A 22,520-nucleotide genomic window follows, 5' to 3' on the forward strand; every position below is an offset into this window, starting at 1 on the left:
CCATATATATACTCTCTCCACTCAACAGTCCTTTTTAGAAGTAAAACTGACACTTGTACATCTGTCAGCCAGTAAATAGTTAAAGCAGAGTTAATGGGCACGAGAAATATGCAATAATTAACGTGCACATGCAGTTTTTCAAGACAAGCACTTTACCACTAACCCAAATGATTATGACTATTTGTATCTTACCTAATTATATTCTGATTAAATATGACCGTTACAATATTTATAACAAATAAGTCAAGTAAAGAATAATGCCGCGTAAGCATAAGAGTTTCCATCAGAATTTAATATCAGAACTTGACTATTATCAGATTTTAACAGTCATCAGAACATGGCTTCTTAACTCAAAAAGTAAATGTTTGTATCTGTGATTCTTCATATAAATACTGACTTGTTTCTTCAGAGTTTAATCAACAGAACTTCCATCAGAACTTATCCTCAGAATTTATGCAAATGACACTTAACTGTTTGTCAAAAACAACGTAATCACCACAGTGATTTTCATCATTCATATGGAGTGAGAGTGTGTGCATTAACAAAATATCAGAGAAAGATTAAAGTCAGATAAACTTCAGTACATCTTAGAAATAAGGCATAACTAAGAAAGGTGCTTAAAATCTGTCATTAATAATGAAGTCTACTATAGGATAAATTTGTGCATGAGTCCATCTCAACTATTTGTGCTCATTTTATGCATCTTTTAGAATTCTTTTTCACAGTGGCTTCTCAGTGTAAATGAGTCACAAATGCTATCAGAATTTATACTATTATCAGAGTATTTCTCCAGTAATCAGAGAATGTGAAAAGTCACCAAGAAAAATTTATTTGCTTTTCTAATGCATATTACTTAATACCAGCAATGCACTTGGGTCTTCCCTTCCACATATTTACTCTAGATCTCAAAGGAGTACCTGACTTTAATTTTTTTTTCTTTTCTTTAGATAAGTGAGGCTTATCAGCATTTAGTTCATCCTTAAGATTTACTAACATTAGAATTTGACAGATAAGAAGCAAGAATCTAGTTTGTGACTTAGTAATAAGATACACAAAGTAAATTTGACTAAGCTCAAAATTAGAATTTGCTTGTGTTAATGAATTTCCACATAAACAACTAATTCAAACATGGGATTTCAAGTATGTTAAAGACTACTAGGTCAGTATCTAGCACAGTAATCCTCATTGGATTGAATAGTCACAGAACATTCAAATCACTATCAGAGTATATAGGTCCACATCAGATAACAATTAGCATTTTAATGTATTTCAATTTAAGCACATATTTTATGAAGATAAGACAATCTGTAAACACTGATCATAAAGTCTGATGCATGAGAACAAAAACTAAGTAGATTTAGAGAAAGAACCTGAAACCATTCCAAGTTTATATACCAGTCTTGTAAAAGTAGCTTCACATAGTGGTTTTGTGAAGATATCTTCTAGTTATTGATCTGTTGGAACAAAATGTAATTCCACTGTACCTTCCATCACATGTTCCCTTAAGAAATGGTACCTAATGCTGATGTGCTTAATCATTGAGTGTTGAACTCGATTACCTGTCATAGCAATAGCACTGTGATTATCACAGTAAATAGGTATTTTAGAGAATTCTAACCCATAATCCTGTAATTGATTCTTCATCCAAAAAATCTGTGCACAACAGCTTCCTGTAGCAATATATTATGCTTCTGCAGTTGATGTGGAAATTGATTTCTGTTTCTTGCTAAACCAAGAAACTAATCTGCCTCCAAGAAATTGGCAGCTTCCACTTGTGCTTTTCCTGTCTATTTTGCATCCTGCAAAATCGGCATCTGAGTAACCTATTAGCTTAAAATCTGATTCTCTAGGATATTACAATCCTAGATCAGCTGTACCCTTGAGGTACTTGAATTTTTTTTCACAGCTATTAGATGAGGTTCTCTTGGATCAGCCTGAAATCTTGCACAAAGACAGGTAGCATACATGATATCAGGTCTACTAGCAGTTAAATAGAGTAAAGAGCCAATCATAGCTCAGTAGTTAGTAATATCTACTGATGAACCAGTATCTTTATCTAACTTGGATGCAGTGGCCATGGGAGTGGATGCAGTTGAACTGTCTTGCATTCCAAATTTCTTGAGTAAATTTCTGGTGTACTTGGATTGACAGATAAAAGTACCTTCTTCATTTTGCTTGACTTGAAGTCTCAGAAAATAATTAAGTTCTCCCATCATGCTCATTTGATATCTTGACTACATTAGCTTTGCAAATCTTTCACAGAGCTTGGCATTTGTAGAACCAAATATGATGTCATCAACATATATATGTACCAAAAGTAAGTCCTTTCCATGATTGAGGTAGAACAGTGTTTTATCAATTGTACCTCTGTGAAATCCACTTTCCAAAAGGAATTGAGCTAAAGTCTCATACCATGCTCTATGAGCTTGCTTAAGTCCATAAAGTGCTTTTCAAGCCTGTAGACATGATTTGGAAATTTTGAATCTACAAACCCTGGAGGTTATTCAACATACACCTCTTCTTCCAATTCTCCATTGAGAAAAGCACTTTTCACATCCATTTGAAAGACTTTAAACTTTTTGTGAGCAGCATAAGCTAAAAAGATTCTTATGGCTTCCAATCTAGCAACTGGTGCAAATGTTTCATCATAATCAATACCCTCCTGTTGAGAGTAGCCTTTAGCAACCAACCTTGCTTTGTTCCTTGTAATTATGCCATCACTGTCAGTTTTGTTTCTGAACACCCATTTTGTGCCAACAACTGATCTGTTCTTTGGTCTTGGCACTAGGGTCCAGACTTTATTTCTTTCAAATTCATTTAACTCTTCCTGCATTGCTTGCACCCAATCAGCATCTTGAAGAGATTCTTCCACTTTCTCTGGTTCAGTCTGAGATAGAAAAGAATGATAAAGACATTCATTTGATGTTGCAGTTCTAGTTCTGACACTTGCTTCAGGATCTCCAATTATCAAGTTAGGTGTATGTGATTTAGTCCACTTCCTTGCAGATGGAAATTGTTCTCTAGAACTGGATCCTCCCCCATGATCCATGCTATCTCCATCACCATTTTCTGATGCTCCTCCTGTACTTATGCTCTCTGAGACTTCAGAATTTGAGTTAGATCCTTCAGGATTTGAAGAATCAGAGTTTCCAGAATTATCAGAATTTGGCTCATCAGAACTTGATGAATCAGAACTTGAAGAGCCAGTGAAAGATTCTGATGCTTCTTGAGAGTCTTGAGTTGTGGTAGGATCTTCAGCTTGCTCCCCCTGAACAGGTGCAATTTCCTTTGGAGCAGTTACCACAGTTTCAATGACATCAGAACTTAACCCGTCAGAACTTACAGGATCAGAGTTTAAGTTATCAGAATTTACAGAATCAGGGTTTAAATCTTCATTTTCAAATCTCAGCTGATCGTGATCATTGAAATCTTCAAGTCCAGTAATATTCTTATCATCAAAAGATACATTGATAGATTCCATGACAACCCTTGTTCTTAAATTATAGACTCTGAAGGCTTTTGTGGAAAGTGGATATCCAACAAAAATTCCTTCATCAGCTTTTAGATCAAATTTTGACAGCTGTTCAGGATGAGTCTTAAGAACAAAACACTTACAACAAAATATATGAAAGTATTTCAGATTTGGCTTCTTTTTCTTCACCATCTCATATGGTATTTTTCCATGCTTGTTTATTAGTGTAGCATTTTGTGTAAAACAAGTAGTCTGCATAGCTTCATCCCAAAAGTAGGTTGGTAGCTTTGCTTCATCAAGCATAGTTCGTGCAGCTTCAATGAGAGTCCTGTTCTTTCTTTCTACAACTCCATTTTGCGGTGGAGTTCCAGGTGCAGAAAGTTCCTGTTTGATTCCATGCTCTTTGCAGAACTCTTCTATAATTGAATTCTTGAACTTAGTGCCATTATCACTTTTTATAATTTTAACAGAATCTTTGACCAACTTATCCAGCTGTTTGACATGATTAGTTAGAGTAGATGCAGTTTCATTCTTCTTGTGTAAGTAATACACCCAAGTGTATCTTGTGAACTCATCCACTATAACCAAAGCATATTTCTTGTTTGCAATAGACATGACATTGACTGAACCAAATAGATCAACATGCAGTAGGTGATAAGGCTCAAGAATTTAGGATTCAGTTTTGCTCTTGAAAGAAGATTTTCTTTGTTTTTTCCTTTTGACATGAATCACAAAGGCCATCAGGAGCAAATACTGATTTTGGCAGTCCTCTCACAAGATCTTTCTTTACAAGCTCATTATGTTGTTGAAATTTAAATGAGAGAGTCTTTTGTGCCAATTCCAGCTTTCTTCAATTGATGTTCTACTCAATAGACAGATTGCAGAACCATCAGAACTTGTTGAAGGTCTGGCTTTATAAATGTTACCATGCCTGTTACCTTTCAGAACCACTTTGCCTGTTGAATTGCTTACAACTTCACAGTGTTCTTCAAACAAATTCACATGATAACCTCTGCCACAGATTTGACTCACACTTAGCAGATTGTGTTTAAGTCCTGAGACAAGAGCTACTGTTTCATTGATGATATTTCCAAGATTTATATTTCAGTATGAAAGGCATAAGTTGTTTGAGGTACCTTCAATTCAGCGGTTTCAGGGCTGTTGTCAGCATTTGCCATCAAAGCATAGTTCACCTCATGTTCAGAATCTGAAGTTTATGTCCAGCTTTTCTTCTTCGTGATAAGTGCCTTGCCTTTGTCACTTTTTCCTTTCTTGCAGTCAGGGGATATGTGGCCTCTTTCACCACAATTGTAGAATTTGACATTTGAGTTGTCTCCTCTGTCAGACTTTCCTTTACCTTCAGACTTTCTGAACCCTTTCTTATCAGAACTTCCACTTTTCCTTAAAAACTTCTTGCCTTTTCTGAATTTCCTGTAGGCTATCTTTGTGATACCCTTCACCATAAGAGCACACAATTTCATCATCTCTTCATCAGCATCCATCTCAGGTAAACTTTCAGTTTCTGAATCATCATCATCAGAACATGATGAGTCTGAATCAGACTTTATGATGAGAGCATTTCCTTTGCCCCTTTTTGAGGCAACCATATTAGGATGTTAGGTCACACACACACTGTAGAGGGGGTGAATACAGTGTATAATACAATCAAATCGAACTTTAATATATTAAGTAACAGAAAACAAACTTTATTGAAATAATAAACTCTGTTACAGTATGGAACTGTTACCTCTCAGTGATGAACAAATATCACGAGAGCTGCTAGGGTTACAATGAATAAACTTCTCGAATATATGATAACACTTATAGTGTAAACCCTATGTCTGTGTTTATATACTACACAGTTACAAGATAATCGCTAATTGATATGGAATATAATTCTGCTTCCTAAAATATATCAATCAGATATCTTTTCTTCCAAGTATTCCATTCTTCACGGAATTCCTTCTTCATGCATATCTCTTCTTATTTTTATCTCGATCTTCTTTCCTTTAATCAGCTACTGTCCTTCTCTAATCATCCTTCAGCACTTAAGTTCTGATATCTAACTTCTGATAATTATCTCCTGATAATATAAGTACTGATATCCTTAAGTCCTGACTTCCAATAAAAGTACTGATCAACAATTAAGTACTGATTTGTCCTGTTAAGTAAGATCTGAAATCTAAACATAAATTATATTAGCCATGACATTATCAAATATATCTAACAATCTCCCCCAACTTGTAAATTAGCATAATATACAAGTTTAACAGATATTTGATGATGTCAAAAATATTAAGTACAAATGCATGAGAATTAGACTAGATAACTACAACTTACAGTCCTTAAAGCTTTACCAATATTCAACTTCTGATAATAACTTCAGTCTGTACAAATATCAGAACTTAAGCAGTTGTAGATCTTCGACTTGGCTTCATCATCTGATCTCTCTGATGTCAGGAGTTGTTCTGAGATAGTTCTTCAACAAACATTTCTCAGCATATCTTAGTTCATCAATCATTCTCCTTTTGGCATCTTTAAGCTCTGCAGTATTTTCACCAGTTTGAAAGATTGCAGCTCTGAGATCATTGATCTTTGCTTTTCTTAACTCCTGATCTAGTCTTATGACATAAGCTTTGTCAGACTCCAGATTGAATTCAAGTCCCTTAATACCAAGATATGTTCTGATCTGTGCAGTATTAGGCTTCATATCAACAATATCACCATTGTGATCTCTGTACTTTGGAACATATATGCTGTCAGACTTAACAGAATAAAGCCTTTTCTGTCTCTGAATCTGTTCTTTTAAGTAGTTTGCAGCAGTTTCTGTTATTCTGTCATTCACTTGAAGTAAGAAAAGTACATGCTCCAATTCTTCAAAATACTTCAATGGAATGACATTTTGTCTTATATGATAAACCCTACCATCTGTCATGAAATACAACATGATGTATTCTTTCAAGTAGGTATGGTAAACTATCTGTACAGATTCCAGTTGATTCAATCTCTCAAGAGTTGCTCCAATACCTGGTTCACTCAAGGAAGTTGGATCATTGGTAGTGTTGTGTACTCTTCTTTCATCAGCACTTCCCAATCCAGTTTTATCTCTTGCTTCCTTTCCAGTTACTACTCTTGCTTCAAAACCACTTGCAGTAGTCTTCAAAGGTTGAGTCTGTTTTGCTTTAGTGAATCCTGGTAGGAGTGTCTTTGATCTATCTTCTGATATCAAGTTAACTTGAGCTATGTCAGAGGTTACTTGCTTCTTCTGAATATCAGAACTTACAATTTCTTGACTCTGAACAACTTGAGCCATGTCAGAGGTTATTTTAAGAACTTTTCTTGAAGTCAGAGCAAGATCATCCTTTTCATCAGTAATTTCTTCATCCTCAGGAGGTACATAAACCTTGATAGGTTCACCAACCTTTTCTTTACCCTTGGATCTTGGATCTATCTGTGGTTGTGATCTAGTTGTGATCTAGCCAATGTTGCTTCAGTATGTGTCCTTTCTTTGATCACAATGCCTTTGAGTTTTAGAAGTGACTTTTTACCAGAAGCTTCAGATTTAGATGTGACTTTCTCTGATTTAAGTCTGGATTCTTCTTCCTTTAAACTTTCCAAGTCCATTCCTGGATTTTCCTGAAGAAATAACTGTCTTGACATTTCCTCATCAAGATCTAAAAGTTCATCAGAATTTAGCCTTTTACCAGTAGCAGAACTTATTCTCTTCCCAGTATCAGAACTTGTCCTGTGACTAGCTTGTCTTGATGTGAATCCTCTACCTTAACTATGACCTCTACCCATTCCAGAGCTTCCTTGATCATCTTTTTCATTATCCTTTCCTGTCAGTGTCTTGTCATTCTTGCATTTGGACTTAATCACTTTCTCCCCCTTTTTGGCATCAGCAGGTAGTAGAAGAGAGATAAGCAATTCCACTAAGGATTGGATTTCAGTTAGTTGTGATTGCTGAGAAGCTTGATTTTTCAGAATTTCATCAATCTGAGCTTGTTGATGATCTTGAGTCTTCTCAATATAAGCAATCCTGTCAATGGTAGGTTGGAAGAACTTTTTCTTATCAATTTTCCAAACTTGTTCCTGTTTGATAAAGTTCTCCTGAATCTTGTGTAACTCTGCATGAGTAGTTGAATTAAGACCTTGTAGATGTTTAGTACTCAATGCAGTGACTCTAAGCTGGGTTTTAAAATCATCAGAATTTAACATTTCATCAGCTTTAGTCAAGTGCTCAGCAAGATGCTTTTCAGTTGGAACACATGAAACTGAGTTCCATTCCTTAGTCCACTCCTAACCTGCAGGAGTTTCACTCCAAGGTACTGGTGCTTCCCCGGTAACAAACTTCTTAACCAGTTCAGACTTAGGAAGAGTCTGTTGAGGAGTATGTCCTGAAGGACCTGCTTCATCAGCATCTACAGTTGAAGCAGCATCACCAGTATCTTCAGCATTTGCAGCATCAGAACTTAAAGAATTAGTATCTTCTGATAAGACAACAGTGTGAGTAGCAATGGAGGCTTCAGCATCCTCTAATTGCTGATCTTGTTCTAAGTTCTGATCAATAGCCATATCCTGATGCTCACCTAAATTCTGATCATCAACATCTTGATGTAGAGAAGGTGTTGTTGATAACTCTGGAGTTTGAACAGCATCAGTAACAGGTGTTGTGGAAGGATTATTTGCTGTTGGAGCTTCTAAGAGAAGTACTGCAGGCACAACCAAGTTTTGAACATCAATATCAGCACTTGTGCCTGGATCAACAGAAGACACAGAAGGTGTGTTAGCCTTTTCAGAAATAGCTTCCTGAGATGGAGTTGATGGAGAAGAAGTGACTGGAGCAAATTCCTTGTCTTGTGAGATCAGAGATTCCTGATCCCCTTCCTTAGCTGCTTCCTCTTCATCATCTGAAACTGGCCTTTTTGCCCTCTGTTTCTTGTATCTCTTTGTTGATTTGGATTCCTTGGGAGTTTCAGGAACTGTCATTCTTCTAAGCCGTTTGAGAAGCCTAGATCCCCCAATTCCAGAATCCTTCTGAGAAGTCACTTTCTCAGCTTCACCTACAACAGGTTCTGAAGAAGGAACCTGTTCCTCAGTATCAGATTCATCTCTCAGTACAGTCCTCCTCCTCTTTTGAGGTGTTTGAGGAATAGTTTTTGTCCTCTTTGGCTTGGAAGATGAGGGTTGAACAGTCTGTGAAGTAGAGAGATAGGATTTGAGATAAGTCCTGAGGGTAGGTTGAGTAGTATGAGTGGTAGGTGCTGAGGATGATGGTTTTTGGGTGTTTGTGGTTGGTTGGACATCAGAGTAAACAGATCTATAAGTATCAGGATCAGCATTTACTAGGATCTGTTTTACAGACTGAGGAATCTGTAATGGTCTAACCACTGTTTTCTTAGTATCAGCATTTACCAGATCATTAAAGTGTCGTTTTGCAACTCTAAAAGGTGGGGTTGAGGAACTGACTAATTGAGGTTCATCAGTACAAAAAGTATATATAAGTTGACAGAATCTAGCAAAATAGACAACATTTCTATCCTCTGTCATCCTATCCCCAATAAAACCAATTATTCCAGTTGCAAAATCAAAATGAGTTTGATGGATAATAGCATACCTTATGTGCTGACTCAGAATTGGGATAGCATCAAAATTCGAACATTTGTTCCCAAAAGCTTTGGTGATACAGTCAAAGAAGAAACTCCATTCTCTTCTGATATTAACCCTTTTTAACTGCCCAAGCTTTGCCAAACTCTTTTCATATCCCAAATCAGCCATTAACTCCTGAATTGCTGATTCCTCTAGAGTTGAAAAAGTACAATTTTCTGGGAGATGTAGAGCTTTGCGTATTGTACCAGGAGTCACTGCATAAGATGAATCACCCACTTCAAAAATAATACTGGGAGTGCCATGTTTACCACCATCATCAAAGTGCCCAGTCCGCCAAAACGTCAGAACTTGTTGACTCGAAAAGACTTCAGGCTGAGTTAATGCATACCCAATCTCACTATGTGCAAGAAGATCTTGCACAAAATGCAATTCAGATGGAGCTTCAGCATGATCAAGAATTGCAGCATAGTTGTTTGGAACAAACTTAGCTCCATCAATGATTAAATCCTTAGGTTCCATGTGAAAAATTGAGATTCAAAAGTGCCTGTTAGGTGTTTGATAAGATGTCTGTATGAAAAACCAACGTGAGAAGAAAGAGAGTAAAAGTAAGTAAAGAAAAAGAATACGAAGAAAATAAAAGATTAAAGAAATCCTCTCTCTGTTGTACTTATACTCTGAACAAAAATGTTACCGTTGGACACCTGTCAGACATGCAGTAATAACGGATAGTTACTGGGCTCGAGAAAACAGGAATCATTACTTACCCAGTTGCCTGTTTTCAAGGAAAAACCGTTCCACTTACCCAGATATTCCATTAATCAAGGTGAAACAGTTTTAATTCAAAATTGAAACCGTTCCCACTGAGTTAATTATTTTTCACTACATCATTAATATTCTGAAAGTAAATCACGTAAAAATGACCAAGATAAATTAGATGAGTAAATGCTGATAAAAAAAATCAGAACTTAAATTAAAACAGAATTTATATGGTCATCAGAATATCAATCAGGATTTATCAATGCATTACCAAATATCTTAGAGACAAAATCTTGAAGCAAAAACAAATTTCATTAATATATCAAGAGAATACATTTATGAAATGGAAATTACATCAGTACTTATACAAGATTTCCCTAAGCTACTAAACCTAACATCAACAGCTTTAGTCCTAGCTAAGAAGCCTGACAAAGCTGATGATGAAGAAAAACAGGAAGAAGACTAGATTAAATCATTTCTTCTTCTTCCTACTCTCGACAAACAGAATGGCGAGTCTAATGATTCGCTCTTGCTGGCGGAGAGCTGCCAGTCTTTCCTCCTCCAATCGCTCCAGATGGCGATGGTAATCCATATAGAAGAACAGGAGGTGGGTCAGTACCTCCTGTGGGACAGAGTCCCATATCTCCTCAGGAATGGCTGTGACATGCCATTCCTGCTGCCATCTCCATAAGAAACACTTGGGCCAACTTTCTCCACAAAGTCTGATAGCAGGGCTTTAATTCCGGTCATGTGTCCTGAACATCCACTGTCCAGAACTAGAATATTTTTCCTGTTGCCCTGCAATCACAAAGACCACTAATTATTAGTTTTAAGGACCCAGACTTGCTTGGATCCTTTGGCCTTATTAAGTTTGTTAACATTTGCAGCGGATTTAGCATTAGAGTTTATGTTAACATTTTTCTTATCAGAACTTACCCTATCAGACTTTGAATCAGAATTTACACTAGAAGGAACAATGGAAACTTTCTTCAAAGAAGGTTTTATTTGATAATAATCATAGTACAAACTATGATATTCTTTACAAGTATAAATGGAATGCCATAAACTACCACAATGAAAACAAGGATTTTGTGGCCTATATCTAATAAACTGACTCTTAACTCCTGACACTAAAGGTAAGGAGTTTATGTTCTTATTCTTCCTGTAAAAAGAAGTCAGATGGTTAGAATTTCCACAGTTATGACATGTTTTTCTAGGAGCATTAGGAACAGGCTTATAATTGTTGCTTTTATTCACACATTCCTTTCCATTCCTAGTTTCCTAGGTGACTTTACCTTGTTTGCATTCTTAACATCTTTCAGCTTATGCTTAAGCTGTTTCTTTGTCATTAAGCCTATGTTCACTTCAGCTGTCTTTTCCTGTTTTAGTTTGTCAGAAGTTAATTCCTTTGTAACTTCTGATTTCTCATTTTCAGACTTTACAGTTACAAACTTAACAGGTTTTAACTTTGGCTTTTGCTTATCAACAGGCTTAATTTCTTCAGTTCCTTTATCATTCTTATCATTTCCAGTTTCCACTACTTAGCAAATTTTGAGTTATTTTGCCAGAGTTAGTCCAAGTCCTGATAATCTCTCTTTCCTTTTCTAACTCAGTTTTTAAAGATTCATTCATTTTTAGCACTTCATCCCTAACATAAAAAGCATCATCTCTATCCTTCTGAGTTTGATGGAACATGACTAACTCTTTTTCTAAGAAATCATTTCTTTTCTTAAATGCAAGATTTTCAGAAGTTAATCTTTCACATGTTAAAGTTTGATCTCTATAACTAACAAACATGGTTTTAAGATATCTTCTCAACTCATTAATATCATCAGTATGAAAAGCATAAGTAGTCTGAGGTACCTTTGTTTCAGCAGCTTCAGAACTGCTCTCAGCACTTTCTTTATCAGCATTTGCCATCAATGCATAGTTTTCCTCACTTTCAGAGTCTGAGGTGTCTGTCCAGCTTTTCTGCTTTGTGACAAGAGCCTTGCCTTTGTCACCCTTTACCTTCTTGCAATCAGGAGATATGTGGCCTTTCTCACCACAGTTATAGCATTTAACATTGGTATAATCTCCTCTGTCAGACTTTCCTCCTCTGCCTTCAGATCTTCTGAAATTCTTCTTATCAGAACTTATGCCTTTCCTGGAAAACTTCTTTCCCATCCTGAACTTCCTGTATGCAATCTTTGTGATTCCTTTCACCATAAGAGCACACAGCTTCATCATCTCCTCATCAGCATCAGTCTCAGGCAAGCTTTCAGAATCTGAGTCATCATCACTTTCAGAACTTGATGACTCAGTTTCAGACTTTATGACAAGAGCTTTACCCTTGTCTTTCCTTGAGGAAGCTGCTTTGGGGAATTCTTCTTCAGCCTTAAGAGCAACTGTCCTTGACTTTCCTCCTTTCCTCTTGCTTCTTTGTTCCATCTCAAGCTCATGAGTCTTGAGCATTCCATAGATTTCGTCAAGAGTTATTTCATCAAGATTGTAGTTGTCTCTTATTGTCGTTGCCTTCAAATCCCAGCATTCAGGAAGAGCTAACAGGAACTTAAGGTTTGAATCTTCAAGATCATACTCTTTATCAACCAATGACAAATCATTCAAAAGTTTGACAAATCTATCATATAAATCATTCAATGACTCATTAGTCTTTGAGTCAAAATGTTCATACTCTTGAGTGAGTATTGTCTTCCTGTTCTTCTTAATTGTGTCAGTTCCCTGACACCTTGTTTCCAGAGCATCCCATATCTCCTTAGCAGTCTTACAGTTGATTACCCTGTTTGACATTACATTATCAATGGCACTATGCAGTAAGTGTCGTACCTTGGCATCCTTAGCAATTGATGCTATATCTTCAGCAGTATAATCACTCTTCTCCTTTGGTACGGTCTCTGCTGCTTCACCTGCAACTACAACAGCGAGCTTGGTTGGTTTGTGAGGCCCTTCCTTGATTCTATCAAGGTATTCTGGATCTGTTGCTTCCAGGAACATGGTTATCCTTACCTTCCATATGGGATATTCAGATGGTCTCAGTATGGGAACCCTGATAGTCTCATACCGACTTTGAATTTGTGGCTTTGGAGGTTCTTCAGTTTTGGTAGGCTTAGTTGGAGTTTCTGTGTCAGTCATGATTGTGTTTGGATCTTTAGCTGTATGTGTGTTAACAGATTGGCTCTGATACCACTTGTTACGTCACACACACACTGTAGAGGGGGTGAATACAGTGTATAATACAATCAAATCGAACTTTAATATATTAAGTAACAGAAAACAAACTTTATTGAAACAATAAACTCTGTTACAGTATGGAACTGTTACCTCTCAGTGATGAACAAATATCACGAGAGCTGCTAGGGTTACAATGAATAAACTTCTCGAATATATGATAACACTTATAGTGTAAACCCTATATCTGTGTTTATATACTACACAGTTACAAGATAATCGCTAATTGATATGGAATATAATTCTGCTTCCTAAAATATATCAACCAGATATCTTTTCTTCCAAGTATTCCATTCTTCACGGAATTCCTTCTTCATGCATATCTCTTCTTATGTTTATCTCGATCTTCTTTCCTTTAATCAGCTACTGTCCTTCTCTAATCATCCTTCAGCACTTAAGTTCTGATATCTAACTTCTGATAATTATCTCCTGATAATATAAGTACTGATATCCTTAAGTCCTGACTTCTAATATAAGTACTGATCAACAGTTAAGTACTGATTTGTCCTGTTAAGTAAGATCTGAAATCTAAACATAAATTATATTAGCCATGACATTATCAAATATATCTAACATAGGAGCTTCCTCCTCAGCCTTAAGAGCAACTGTCATTGACTTTCTTCCATACCTCTTGCTCCTTTGATCCATCTCAAGTTCATAAGTCTTGAGCATACCATAAATTTCATCAAGAGTAGTTTGAGTAAGGTCATAGTTGTCTCTTATGGTAGTAGACTTCGAATCCCAATTTTCAGGAAGAGCTAAAAGAAATTTTAGATTTGAATCTTCAAGATAATATTCCTTGTCCATCAGTGATAGATCATTCAAGAGTTTGACAAACCTGTCATATAAGTCAGTTAAAGATTCATCAGCTTTTGAGTCAAAGTGCTCATACTCTTGAGTGAGTATAGTCCTCCTTTTCTTCTTGATTGCATCTGTTCCCTGGCATCTTATCTCTAAAGCATCCCATATCTCCTTTGCAGTTTTGCAATTAATTACCCTGTTTCACATGACATTATCAATCGCACTATGCAGAAAATTCCTTACCGTTGCATCCTTGGCAATAGATGAGATGTCTTCAGCTGTGTACTCACCTTTCTCCTTTGGTATGGTCATTGATGGTTGATCAGCAACTACAATAGAGAGCTTGGTAGGCTTATGTGGTCCTTCATTAATTATGTCAAGGTATTCTGGATCTGTAGCTTCCATAAACATAGCCATCTTCACTTTCCATATGGGATACTCAGAAGGTCTCAGTATGGAAATCCTAATAGTCTCATATCGACTGTGGGTTTGAGTCTTTTGAGTTTCTTTAATTTTGGTGGGCTTGGTTGGAGTTTGTGCTTCTTCAGACATGATTGTTTGGATCTTTAATGTATGTTTGTTAACAGATAAGCTCTGATACCAATTGTTAGGTCACACAACACTGTAGAAGGGGGTTGAATACAGTGTTTATACAATCAAATCGATTTAACACAAGTATGTAACAAAGATCAAGTATATTGAATAAACTCTGTTACAATAAGAACTGTCGTTCTCTCTCAGTGATGAACAAATATCACTAAGAGCTGCTAGGTTACAATGTATAATCTTCTCGATAATGATAACACATATAGTGTAAACTCTAAGTCTGTGTTTATATAGTACACAGTTATAAGATAACTTCTAATTGATATGGAACACAATTATGCCTCCTAAAATATATCAATCAGATATCTTCTACAAGTCTTCCAGTCTTCTTACTATTTCCATGCATATCTTCCTTTATTTCAGTCTCGATCTTCTATTGTAAATCAGCTTCCTTCCTTATATGAAAGTCTTCCCGCACTTAAGTTCTGATATGACCTTAAGTTCTGATATTAAGTTCTGACTTCCAGTAAATCCTGATTTTCGTAAGTCCTGATATGTCCTGTTTGTTAAGATCTGAAAACTAAACATGAATCATATTAGACTTGACATCTCAAATATATCTAACACACCTCGAAATAACTTTACGATACCATCTCCAATAAAAAAATGGACAACCCCTCCAAGATTTTCCGGCCAAAATTGATTTTAACGATTTACATAACCAAACCCAGAGATTTATATATGAAAATAAATCTTCTTTCTTGTATAATTCAAACCCAACATCTATAACATTAAACAATTAACATGCGAACTGAAAATTGAATTAAAATTTTTAATAAAACCAAGAACTCGACTTGGTACTTCTAGGGGTTATAATCATCAATTATATATACCAATCGATTGCAAATTACATAATAAAGCCTATTTAAGCATCAAAACCATCAAACGATTCATGAATAAAAAACCTTCAATTTCAAGCATAAACCCTAAAATGAAAATTTTAAATTCACCAACATGGGGTATGATTTGATGGTATAATATGATAGAGCTCCTCGAGAGATTCGATTTGGTTACAAATATTAATGATTTTGCTTCCCAGATCACCTCAAAATCATATTTTGATTCTCAAGAACACCAAGAACAATTTTCAAAGAATTTTCAGATTTTCATTTTTTCTCTGATTTTCATAATTAAATAATACTTAAATAATAGATAAATTGTATTTATAGTTATAAAGATAATACCCCAAAAATTATTTAGCTCCTAATTATATCATTTAATAAAAATAATTAGCCCAAAATTAGTAATTAACGGGATATAATTCTTAATCCAATAAATACAAAAATTATGTCAAAATTTTGCAAAAATTACGAATAATTCAAATATGCGAGAATATTGAATATTTGAAAGTCCCATGATTTCCGGTAGGGGCCCGGAAAAGTCATTTTCACGAAACAAAACATTTTCTAAATTAACTGAATATTCAGAAAATCACTATGGTATATGCCATATGATGCAAAATAAAGCCAATTGCTCTATACAATATAACTGTTATTAAAATGAAATTTGGAAAGTATAATTTTTAATATAAATCCATTTAACACGTAATAAAATACCCAAAAATATTCGGAATAACACAAAACACATATAACACGTAACAGATACTCAATTATGATCAATCGTAATTTTATACTAACATAAATCATATAATATTCATTTATTATATCACATAACAGATAATATTTTATGATCATTCATAATTTATAGTATCATAATTCACATAATTATTCATTTACTATCATATAAAATAGTCATAATTTCTCAGTCGTTATATCCTCCCCCTAAAAAGGAATCTGTCCTCAGAATCACGCTAAGGAACATATAATTATACTTTTTAAGTATCTCACTTACGATTTCTCAGGTTGACTTCTCAACCTTACAACCTTTTCATAAACTTTAACTTACCATAACAATCATTACTCAACAGCCTCTTGTTGACATCATATTCAATCAGTTGCTCATACAATGTAACACCCCCAAATCTGGGGTCGGGGATCCGGGTTGTCACGAGTTCCATTTCCCTTAATAACACCCAATCTTAATAATTACTCAACTACTCTGTACTGACCCCACAATAAACACACACACCACACGTTATAGTCTCAGAGATGAACATCCAAAAATAACCACAAGTCATTTTATTCCACAATTATCTGCCCATACACCTTAAAAGGTTTTCTGAATAAATTTACATTTCTTTGCCATTATTACAATTCATAAATATACATAAATCTGGTACATCAAAAGTTGAAAGCCTAGCCTATTGGTAGTTCCTACCTCAGCTACGGCGACATCAATGCTTCTAGAAAACTGCGGAACGTCTCCTAATCGCTTGCGAATCGGGAACTTAGTCCTGTTCATCTTTTCTATCTGTTGTTGTGTGATGAAAGAAGAAAGCAAGGGTGAGCAGCAAGCCCACCAAAATAATATGTATAATGATTAACAATATGAGCCTTCTCATAGTACTCATGAAAGTCTTGGTCAAAAGAAATGAACCAAGTTGATATCTTAATATGATGAAGTCACAAAATATTCAGTATATATATATATACATATATACTTTTCAAAATATTGGAAGTCCTCTTCCATGCATAATATACACAAAGTCCCAGTGTATAACTGTAAAAAAAATATCGTTGCAAGGTGATCTCATATATCTAACCTTGTCTCAACATTTTTCTGAAAATCTTTGTCATTCATAAGACAATTATTAATTAGATATAAGTTTAAAAGACGAAGTTACAAGATACCCCAATATACTTATATCTTTCCCAAATACTACTTGAACTACCACCGTTCAAGTTATAATCAGTTTCAAAAGTTCATCACATAGATGAGACTATAAGACAAGATTTGAATAGATTCAACCTTTAAAATATTATTAAAGGAAATGAAGTTATGACATACTTCACTAAGTTCTGATATATATATATATATCCACATATACATCTTCCTTTATACATTTCCTGAAAACCTCTGCCATGTAAAGTATGAACAGAATTGCAATATCCAATATATTTGGAAAGGAAAAGAATTTGGCATAAACCAGATATCTTGTTGATCAGGCAAAGATACCCATAAGTAACCTTTTCTACTAGTAGATGGACGAACTCCCCACTGGTCATCACCCTGGTCGTATTAGGACCTTATGCTGGACTGCCACTCAGCCACTTATGCATTTGATGGACTACCACTGAGCCACTTACACTATCATGGACGCCCACTGAGCCCATGTTGCTTATGCCGACTCAATAGATGGACTTACTTCCCGAACGTTGGGTAAGTAATCAATTCATTTACCAAAACTGCAACCGTGTTGCGAATATAAAATACACCACAGAACCGGATCCCTCAGGTTTTGAGCGAGTATTTAAATCCCCTTAAAAAGGAAGATCTTAAATATAAAAATGAGTTTTGGGATCCGCTCTAACTTTTAAAAATCATTTTGAAGACTCGAAAACACTTTAAAGAGTGTTTGGAGTAAAGCTGATTTAATGAAGTAAATCAGTTCCCAGAATATTTAGAAAATGTCTGAATATTATTATTTAAATAATATTCCCATAAAGAATAAACTTTATAAAAATAATTGAAGTAGAAGTATTAAAACTTATACTTGAAACGAGTATTAAATAACCAAAGATATACTTATATGAAAGTACTATCTTTATTTGAATAATCGAAAATAAGTTTGATTATTGACACCTTATTCTTTAATAAAATAAAGAATATATCTCAGCAAATAATCGGAGTCATAGATCCTCAAATGAATATTCAAATAATATTCATTAAATAATATAAACTGAGTCATAAGCCCTCGAATGAATATTCAAATAATATTCAATAAATAATATAAAAGATTCATAAGCCCTCGAATGAATATTCAAAATAATATTCATTAATAATATACAAGAGTCATAAGCCCTCGAATAAATATTCAAAATAATATTCATTAATAATATAACTGAGTCATAAGTCCTCGAATGAATATTCAAAATAATATTCAATAATAAAATAAAGTTAAAGTTATCGAATAAACCTTATTCGATTAATAGTTTTGAAAACTATGACCATATATATATATAAGTACATATATATATATTTATATCCATATATACAAAATCTACTCGGGATCCTCGACTCCCGGTTTTAGAAAATATTTTCACCTTTGGGTCCCTATACTAAGGGTATATGCAAATTACCGCTATCCTCTAGCATAGGTATTATCAACTGAATCAACAGATATATATGGAAAGAATACGAAACAGACATGCATATATATATACCATAGCAGCATGCTTCAATATATTGCAACATTTGCTAATTAACCAACATGCATCTATCGCAAGATAATGCAAATACATATATACATCACAATAACAGTTATAACGGGTAGAAAACTTGCCTGAGCGACTGGGGATTACGAATGGCTCGGGACGAGTCTGGTAACCTATAAGCAACAAGTAAGTTGGAATTAAACCAAAGTCACTTGTAAATCTATACTCTAACCAACTCAGACTCTAATGCTCATTTTGCGCTTACTAATTCTCTTAAGTCACTCGAGTACCCTCGGCTCCACCATTTTTAGTAAATTAACCATTACGAGTTTTAAAGCGATTCCTTCGCGAGTGTCTTACCAACTGCCTAACACTCTTACCATAATTGTTTCATACATTAATTAACCCTTTTTGGTCTTTAACCTATGTTTCAAAGTAAGGCGAGGGGAAAAGTTTCGTTCACGAAACGCCGTTACTTGAAACGGTCGTTTCTCCTAAACCGTGCATCGGAATCGAACGAACTACACATCAAAACGAAGCTCGTAACATGAGCTATCTAAACATAGCAATGGTCATAATCTAGCAGGGGGTTCTCGGGTCCTAATGTTATGCACAAAAACAGTCTAAAGAAAATCGGACGTTACGACGGCTATGTTTACGCGATTTCCCAATTTAAAACCATTCAAAACCAACCCAATTCAACCTCAAATCCAATCATACAACCAACATCCATCCTTATCACATCATAACAACCCCAACCAATTCAATTTTAACATTCATACTTATGCCTAAGCTTGAATTTAACTATACTACAATCTTTTAATCAAAACAACAACATTTACCAATCCGATTCAATACCATTTCAATCCCAAACTCTAAATCACAAACATCAAGCTACAATATCACCCTACTAATCAAAATCATCTTATAATACATAGGAATCTAGGGTTTGGAGATGATATACCTTCCTTGAAGTGGTGGGAGTAGCTAGGAAGCCTTAAGAAGCTTTGAGAAGTCTTAGGAATGCTTGGATCTTCAAGGAAATCAAGAAAAATTTCAAGTTAAAAACTTGAAAACACTATTCATTGTCTTCTTCTTTGATTAAATGAAGAAGATTGAGAAGGAATTGATGGCTTAAACTCATGATATAGCCCTAACTAAGCATAAAGATGATTAGGGAATTATCTTACCAATTTAGGAGGCTTGGATCTTGAGTTTTGAATTTTTGCCCATTTGCAATAGTAAAAAGCCGAGAGCATGAAGAACAATGCCTTGGTTTCTTTTTTTTTTTTGATTTTGATGAAAGTGATTTGCTTGGCTTGGTTGATTGGTTTTGTGTTTGATTTAGTTAATTACCTTGTTGCCCTTGGTTTTGTGTGGTTAAAAAGCCACCACATCTCCTTCCTTCCCATATCATGCCTAGGTCATGTTATGATGTCATCCTTCCCTCTTTGTCCTCCTCTCATTGGTTGGGTGACATCACTCTCTCTAATCCCTTTGATTAACTTCCTAATTGTTTGCCTAATGACCGCTGATCTGTTATACGGTTCGCTTAACTTTCGTTCTCGTTTATCGTTTGAGGGATCATACCCGGGATCTTATTACTTAGGTTCCCTTAACCTTTCTCAATACATTATATTCCTTTTTATGATCCTCTATTATAATCCTTTAATTTGAATCCTTTTATCCTGTTACCTTATACTCAATTCTTTCCGTATCTATTGGATTTCCGGGAAAAATCAAAGTGTTCGGATTTGGATTCTGACGATCTTTACATACACTTATATCCCATATAAAGTACTAATAAAATCTCAGAATATCCATATCAGAACCCCTACATAGTGTGGCATTAAAAGTTTTCTCATTCAGCAAAAACACTATTCCTAAGGGTTTCAAAATTTCCCAAAAATTGGGGTTATTACAGTCTCCCCTCCTTAAAAGGATTCCGTCCCGGAATCAGATAGAAAACGAATAGGGATACTTTCTTAGCATTACACTTTCTAACTCTCAAGTAAATTTTCCCACATTGTGGTTCTTCCATCAAACTCTGAATAGTTTGATAACCCTTCTCCTAAGCACTTGTTCCCTTTTCACTCTACAACCCTTCCTGGTTGCTTCATATAGGTTACGTCGGGTTGCATATCTATGCGCTCATGTGCCCCTATTTATCTGGCATCTGAATTACACTTCCTTAACACTGATACGTGGAACACGTTATGAACTTGCTACAGGTTCGGGGGTAGGGCTAGCTCATATGCTAACTTCCCAAACGTCTTAATATATCCAAGGGTCCAACAAATTGTAGACTTAGCTTTCCTTTCTTTCTGAACTTCATCCTTCCTTTCCAAGGGAATACCTATAACAACACTAGGTCCCCCACTTCCTATTCCTTGTCCTTTCGTGTCAAATCAACATACTTCTTATGTCCATCTTAGGCTACTACCAGCCGTCCTCTGATTAGATCTATTATATCCTTGGTCCTTTGGACTACTGCGGGTCCGAGCATCTTGCGCTCTACAACTTCATCCTAACATAAGGGAGATCGACATTGTCTTCCCTCAAGGATCTCATAAGGCGATACCTCAATACTGACATATGATCTATTGTCGTAAGAAAACTCAATCCGTGTTAGGTGATCATTCCAAATTCTTTCAAGTCTATTGCACAGACTCTCATTATAACTTTTAGCATTAGAACTTTTGCTTCTCAATACCCATTCTTTTCCAGTTCGTAATCACTACTACCTTCCGTTCCTAATATTATACGAGTTATACTTTTGCTCGCTAGCGTTCTATAACCTTTTAATAACCACGTCAACCTTAGTATCACGAATGTGTTTCCATTCCGCATACTACCACCACTTTATTACTCCTTTTTCAGTTGTTTCTATTTTCTAAAATTTGATCAATCATATAGAAGTAAAGGAATTTGTTGAGAGATCACTATGATCATGAACACTTGTTATATCGCATAGTTAGTATAGAAGGTGGCCAACCTTTAGTACTTGACAAGCAATTAAACAATAGATGGTATCCTACTAGGCTTCTATCACACAGATAGATAGTCATTCGGCAATACCTCCCCTTCTGGAAGGGTTGTTCTTCTCAGTTTACATGAAATGAAAAGAAGAGAAAAGAACGAACTGAAGAGAATTGTATATATATGAAAAAAAAATATACTGCCATAAAATATCTGGCTTGAAACCTACCTCTGAATTATAGAGGTTTGTCATAGGAGAACAAAACATATATGTATATATATCAACATCAAGTATAATCGCATCGCATTTCACATGCTTAAATATTTTTGTTATTCCGTCCATCATTCTATGGACCCATGCTCTTCCTCGAGCTTATACTCAATCACCTATGAAACTCCCTCGACATCGAAAATCGAATCTGGAATCTCATTTTATACATCATCGTTAATAGAATTCTATGCTTGCACCGCAACCTTCCTCGTATAGTAATATGACTCTCTATTGATAAGAAAGAATAAATATACAATAGGTAGATACTCTACTTAATTAGTCTATCAATGATAACTTATACACTACCACGACCCGATTAGTGGTACTCAATCTCAACACCCATTCCAATACAACTCTCACGGTTGTAATCAGCTCATTACTCGCAGAATCATTGCTGCCTTACTATGGTCCACCACTGACCTACTGTAGTCATTCATTTTCCATGAAGTCTTAATAGCTAACCATACGGAGTCCATACATCTCGTATCTAATTCTCCTAAGGAGTTAACATAAACACCAATCA

This window comes from Apium graveolens, chromosome 8 (genome assembly GCF_009905375.1).
Source record: "Apium graveolens cultivar Ventura chromosome 8, ASM990537v1, whole genome shotgun sequence".
NCBI lineage: Eukaryota > Viridiplantae > Streptophyta > Magnoliopsida > Apiales > Apiaceae > Apium > Apium graveolens.